The sequence below is a fragment of the Alligator sinensis genome, unplaced genomic scaffold (assembly GCF_000455745.1).
Source record: "Alligator sinensis unplaced genomic scaffold, ASM45574v1 scaffold926_1, whole genome shotgun sequence".
Taxonomy (NCBI): domain Eukaryota; kingdom Metazoa; phylum Chordata; order Crocodylia; family Alligatoridae; genus Alligator; species Alligator sinensis.
This window is the reverse complement of record NW_005842679.1, coordinates 158,777-165,573: the sequence shown is the minus strand read 5'-3', so window position 1 is coordinate 165,573 and position 6,797 is coordinate 158,777. Positions and strand designations below refer to the sequence as shown.

Here is a 6,797-nt window from a genome sequence, read left to right as displayed (position 1 = left end):
AGGAATGCTCATTTTCACCTAGAAGCAAGGCTTTTTGTGATATCTTTTATAAGACCAACTGTAACTGAGATCATCAGGGGCCTGAAGAAGGAAACCTGATGCCCCAAAGCAGCTCTCCCAGCTATACAGCTGACCCAATAAAAACATATCACACATGAGTCTTGCCTTCCTATTTTCTTCTTGGAAAAAAAATAAGAGGATAAGATCCACTAGTTCTAAAATCTTGAAGACCATGGTAACCAGAAATAATCACCTCAGTTCACTAGCTTTGGATAATACTTCCTTTGTTTAATAAAAGATCAGTTTTAAATGGAGTGCATCTAGCACTTTCAAGTTAGTTTTGTGGAACTAATTAAAATAATTTTAAATCCTGTGTATTTTAACTGAATTCTAATCATCTCATGAAAGGAAAAGGCATCATTAATCATTTCCTAATATAATAAAATGTAAAGTTTAAACATCTGAAGAAATATATGCTATACTGGGGGTCAGCAACCCCTGGCACATGTAAAAGCATGGCACAAGGCTAATCTGCTTGGCATGCCACAGCTGGCCTGTGGTCTGGGCAGCTGCCACCAACCACAGAGCCCGCTTGCAGCAGGCAGTCGGGAGACTGCAAGCCCTGCTGCAAGAAGCCTGGGCTTTGTGGCAAACAGCAGCTGCCAAGAGCCCGGGCTGGCTGTGGCAGGCAGCCAGGAGGCTACAAATGGCTGCACCGGGGGCCAGAGCCCAGCTGGGCTTCGTGGTGGTGGCAAATGCACACATGGCTCCAGGTAGATGTCAGGGGAGGGGCCAGGCAGAAATGCCCAAGCAACATCAGATGTTGCTTGGCCTCTTCTGGCTGTTCCGTTCATTATAAACACTAAGAAGAGTACACTGGGGTAGTAGTTTACTGACTGAGCTCACAGCCCTGTACATGCAAGCTGAGCCATAACTGGTTGAAAATAGTACCAGCAGGAAGGGAAAAGGAAGCAGAGTGTCTTTCAAGTAGCTGCCACCACTTTATCAACAGCTGCAGGAACATGTTTGAAGTGTCTAAGTTAGAAGTGAAGGATCTAAATTCACATAACTTTTCCCAGGCCAGTATTTCTCTCTGCCTTTTGATCCTTTCTCACCCTGGAAACCTCTGGTCTCAGTAAAACAGGTGAGTGAGCTAAGGAGAGACTTCAGCATAAACTCTGAGGGTCACAAAAAGGTGCTAAATCAGAACAAATACTCTTTACTCAATTTGCACAGGTGGGAAGCAGATGAAATAGTCCACAGGGGTCAATTAGCCCACAGGGCTCTAGTTCCTTTGATGGTATATTAAGCTAAGGCAGGTATCTCTGCAGTATGGACGTACAGGGCGTGTCTACACCTTAATGTGCAGCGGACTATTCTAGTGTGCATTAATGTGCCACAGCAAAAACCGTGCTAATGCGCTAATCCTTATTGCTACAGTGACACAGAATCGGCAGGCACAAACTGTGAGGCATTGGTATTGTGCAGTAATGTCAGTTACTGTGCAGTCATTTAGTATGCAAGTACTATATGACTGCACAGTAACAACTGTGCAGTCTGGCACACGTGTAGATGATCCCACTATGTAACACAACAGCCAGGCAGGTGCACAGCTATGTCCACACATGTCCGAGCTTAAGGAGGAGAAAGGTCCACCTAATGTTTTATCCTCAACAACTAAGTGCTTAGGGCACCTACCCAGTAAGTACAGACTTGGGTTTCTAGTGCCCCTGCCTCCCAAACCACACAGCCACCCACAAGTTAAAAAAAATAAAATTATCTAACTGAAAAACTGCCATTTAGACACACAAAGTAAAATAGGGCTCTGCTTTAAATTGTTATTCACCTAAGTATCAACAAGCAAAATAGAACCTAACACAGAGAGGTTTATAAGTCTCATAGGGTAACTGTCAATCCAATTTTACGAAAACATTTACATTCCTTTAAGGGTAAACCTCATACAGCATCCCTAGATACCTGCCTTCTTGTGTATATTTAAAAAGAAAGATTTCAGATAATAACAAAACCACCTTAGAACTCAAACAAAATCTACTGGTCTCTTTCTTTTAAAAGTACATATTAGAGATTCTCAAAAACAATGCAAAAGAGTACACTTCTCTGAAGAGTTGATTTTTTTGGAAGATGAAAACAGCTATCTAGAGTCTCTTTAACTTGGAATTCCTTAGCTGTCATTCAAATCTCATTTTTATTTTGAGATCCTGTCAATATTCTTGAACTCATGATGCCATCTGCTGTACAACCGATATACTTTTTAAATCTACAAAAATACTGGATATTCCTTTTTCAGTCAATCTCCTTACTTCATTGACAATCATAACAAAATCTGAAAACAGACTATTATTTACATTTTGAATTCGGGCCTTCAAAAATTGGGAGTAGGCTCATTCAGTTCCTTTGACAACAGTAAAGATCAGTAAAATATGTCATACAATAATAAGCTTAACCAACATCAAATTCAGTCCAATTTCAGTCCAATTCCAATTTCAGTCTCATTTTTTAAAATATAAAATTGACACTACAAAATGCATTTTTTGTCTATAGCAGATAACTATTTGAAGCTTACAAATGCTATTTCTTGTTTCCTATAAAGCAATGGTGGGGAATGGTTCAAACATATATAGACCTTGATGTTTTTTCTCTTTCAATTCTGTCTAGCCTAGCTGAGTTTTGATGCTGACCTGCAGTAATTTAAGAAGCAAGTTGTAGTAAAAAACCGACATGTGCATAATGGAAGTTTTTGATTTATTAAAGCATCCCAGATATAGATTAATTTGCTTTGCCTAACATTGATTATTGCTCACCTGCCTTGAATGAAGGCAGGCTTTGCTAATGCTTTCAAGCATTCATTTAATTTGTCACCTGGGTAGCAGGGACACCTGACAACATCCTCCTTTTTGGCTGATTTTAAATGTAAGATAAAAAAATAAATTATTTAAAATCCTTCTCTCAAGAAAACTTTTTTGTTTTAATAGTTTGAAGAAGTTTTCTAAACAATTTTAAACAAATAATTGTATACTTAGAACTCAATGTATTAAATGAACCAGAGCTGCTCTCAAGAACTAGCCGGAGAAAGTAATGAAAATTCCTTTCTACCAACCCCTGTAGCTTTTCTTGTGTTTATAATTACACTTTTTTTGTTAAATGCATTTAAGTGAACTTCGCAAGCAAGCAGGAGGACATGGTGGCCTATCTCAGTATACTCATCTAAAAATGTCTTTTATAACATTTTACAGTTCTACTACAAGTTTACAGTAGAACAAGAGATATATCCATATTCTCTCTCCTTTGCTCCTCTAGCAGCCAAAGAATACTAGTACCAGGAAACTGAAAAAGGCATTAAACTTTTACCAAACTGATTTCAAGAGGTTGGGAGCCATTTTGGTCTCTGAAACAACCTGGAATCTAGGCGAAATAAGAGGCACGACACGGAATCTGTCAGCGACTCTTCAGTGTCCTACTAGAGGACCTCTTTGTGCGAGACCTGGATGTTTGTCTAACACGGTAATTCCCAAACCAGTGACTGGATTTGCAAATGAGGCTAGTCATAAAAAAATATATAAGAACTTTTGTGTTTGTATTTTAGACCTTTCCTTCCTGGTAGCAAAACCTTAACTTGGGTGAGGTATAAAATAAGTGACTTGCACTTTGTGGAAGCTATATTTGAAATCCACTCAGACTGCATTCATTACAGAAAATGGAAGTAACAATTGCTCAGCGAGTCTGCATTCAAAACTGTACTCGCTGCTTAGTATACAACCAATGTTATTAAAGTTTTAATATTAGGATTTAGCAACATACAGAGTTAGAGAATATAGAACTTGCCTAGGTGAAAGATGCTTTATCTTGCTCTAAAGCAGTGAGGGCCAACCATTATGGCGGGTATGTCATAAATCAGCCCTGCCCACTCCTCTGACTGCCACTCTGATCCCTTCCTCTGCCCAATCTGCTGCTCTGCCTTTCTGCTGCCTATTCTGTGCTCCCTGCCCAATCTCCTGCTCTTTCTGCTACTCTCCTGCCTCTTCTCCCAGATTTGTTACGTCCTACTTGTGGCATTCATGCCACAGGTGGGACACCCCTGCTCTAGAGCACTGTTTCTCAACCCATGGGTCGCAAAAATATTTGAAAGCATTGCAGTCACGGAAAGACAGGAAACCACAGCCTGCAAGAAGCAGCTTGGGGCAAGTGGAGGCAGGGGGTACCATGTACCTCTACACATGCACATAGCCAACATACAGCCAAGCAGGGTGGTGGGAGCAGTCCTGGCAGCTGGATGCAGGTAAGTCAGTGGGGAGCAGGGGGTGGAGGGCCAGGGCTTGGGGACTGTCTGGAGGAGGGGACCATGTGTGGAGGGGATGGGTGGGTGGGGGGGCAGTGTCTGCCAGTGCTGAGGGAATGTGTCTAGGTGCTGGGGCTGTGACAGAGTGGGAGGGATGCCTGCCCCTCCAGTAGGGGAAGGGAGCGGGGGACCACTGCTTGTGCTCACAGTGGCGGGGGGGCCAGAAGATGCTGCCTGGGGCAGGGCTGTGGCCAAGCCGCCTGGCACAGCACAAGAGTCCCAGCCCGGCAGGGGGTGGGCGCCACAGGCCTCCCCTCCTACTCCCTCCAGCCTGCCCCAGGGCTGGATTGGCTCTGTCGCCACCTGCACAAACCAGAGCCACTGTACTCTGGCCCAGGTGAAACGGGAGCATCTGGGGGCCCCCTTCGGCAGGGCTGAGGGAGGAGGGCAAAGGGCTAGATCAGGAGTGAGAGGCACCAGACGGGGTGGAGTGCTGCAGGTCAGGAGTGAGGGGCACTGGAAGGACTGGGGGGTCTGCAGGTTGGGAATGAGGGGCACTGGCAGGGCCCAGGGAGGCAGCAGACAGTGGCTTGGGAGTGCGGGGCACCAGCAATTTGCATTGTGCAAATTGCACAATTATGAATGTCACTTGGGAATAATGGTGGGCCAGATGTTGATATTGCTGTTAATGTTTTCCTGTTGATGTTGATTTCTGTCTTTAAACTTAAAACACTTGAGCTTCTTTAACCTGTAGTAAGCGGGGTTTCTCTGATTTAAAAAAAAAAAATCCCAATTTTTGGTTAGAAAAAGTAACCCCAAATCCACATTTTTCCATGATTTAAATAAAACCCCCAGTTTTTGGTTAAAAAAAAGGAACCCCAGATCCACATTTTCCCATGATTAAAATGAAACACCACTAACATATAGATCTCTAGATAGTGGCATTTCATTTTAATCATGGAAAAATGTGGATTTGGGGTTACTTTTTTTTTTTTTTAACCAAAAACTCGGGATTTTTTTTTTAAACAGAGAAAGCCAGAACTCTAGTAATAAGTGTTTTGGGACCAAAATACTTGCGTGTTTTCTACTTAAACTATTTACTGGGTCAGGACTGACCAACAATGTTTACAAATGGGTCCTGGAACAAAAAAGGTTGAGAACCACTGCTCTAGACCACTGGTTCTCAACAGTTTTAGCCCTAACCACCCCTCCATTCCTTTTCTGAATGTCATGGCATCCCAGCTAAGCATTACTGAGCTAGAACCTAAATTAAAAAAAAGATGTAGAGGGAGCCTCAAAGCTAACAAAAGGTTGAGATCTAGCTGACACCAGGTAAGAGCGGCTAAAGCAGGACCTAACCCTGCTGTGCCCTGCTCTTCCCACTGTCTGCTCCCATCCATGTCCTGCTCCTACCCCATCTGTACCTGGGGAGGCAAGCCTCAACCATTGAGACTGATCCTGCAGGGTCTCATACACTTGCAACTGCCCAAGGCCCCTCCTGCCGGCCCTTGGGGCATAGGAGGAGTAGAGGGAATGAGTCAGATGTATAGTGTATATAATCACCTGCATGCCCCTGAGCCTGTCAGCAGTGCAGCACACTGCTGGGAGCATGGGGCAGTAGTGGCAGAAGTCCTCAGAGGAGCAGCTGCAGGCACTGCTGTGGTAAGCACATGGCACTGGGCAGGGGAGGAGAAAATGTACCTGCTCACCTGGGGACTGGGTGCTATGGCACCCTTAATGGAAGCTCGCAAAACCCAGTTGAGAATCACTGCTTTAGTGTCTAGACCATTACACTGCAATTGAAATGAGAATATTTAACAGAATCATTTCTTCTAAACTTTAGAATCTAAAGTATCATTTTTAAAAGGAAATGAAACAGAATTAAATCAAATAAAAATCTGTCTCTGAGGCGGTTTGTATCTATCATAAGTAGGTCAAAGTGAAAAGGAAAAGAGATTCAAACAAATAAGCAAACAAAAACCTCAGCGCTCTTTTCTGCCCAGGGCAGGGGGTTAGACTCAATAAGTTCCCTTCCGACCCTAAAAATCCATGAAAAACCTCCATTAAATCCAACTCTACAAGCAATCTATATCTGGGTTAAACTAAAAATTATGCATCTTGTCACTGATTAAATAGAAAAAAGGTAGTCATTTGTATTATTTTCTTTCATATCTATATTTTTAACATGGCAATAATTGTAAACTTGTCATTTTGGGGGAATATGTGATTTGTGATACTTGAGGAATAAACACACTCACAAGACACTTTTTGTCATAGTGAGTAACACCTTATTGCAAGAGCATTTCCAATTAATTTTTAATGGGACCACACACACAGTAAAGAATTTTTCAGCGTGAATAAGTACATCAAAATATATTTTGTGGTTCATTACATACAATGATCCTTTCCATTATTTTTTCCCTCTGGAAAAAATGCTACTGTCATTTTTCAGGTTGGGGAGAACTGAAATTGTTAGGTCTTGTACCTCTGCTATAAATTA

At 42.5% G+C, this 6,797-nt stretch overlaps 1 protein-coding gene across 3 annotated transcripts in view; it reads right to left on the bottom strand.

Moving 5' to 3' along the window:
• The window catches only part of MBTPS2 (membrane bound transcription factor peptidase, site 2), a 57,086-nt gene that overhangs the window by 28,621 nt on the left and 21,668 nt on the right, over positions 1-6,797 (bottom strand). The window lies entirely within an intron of this gene.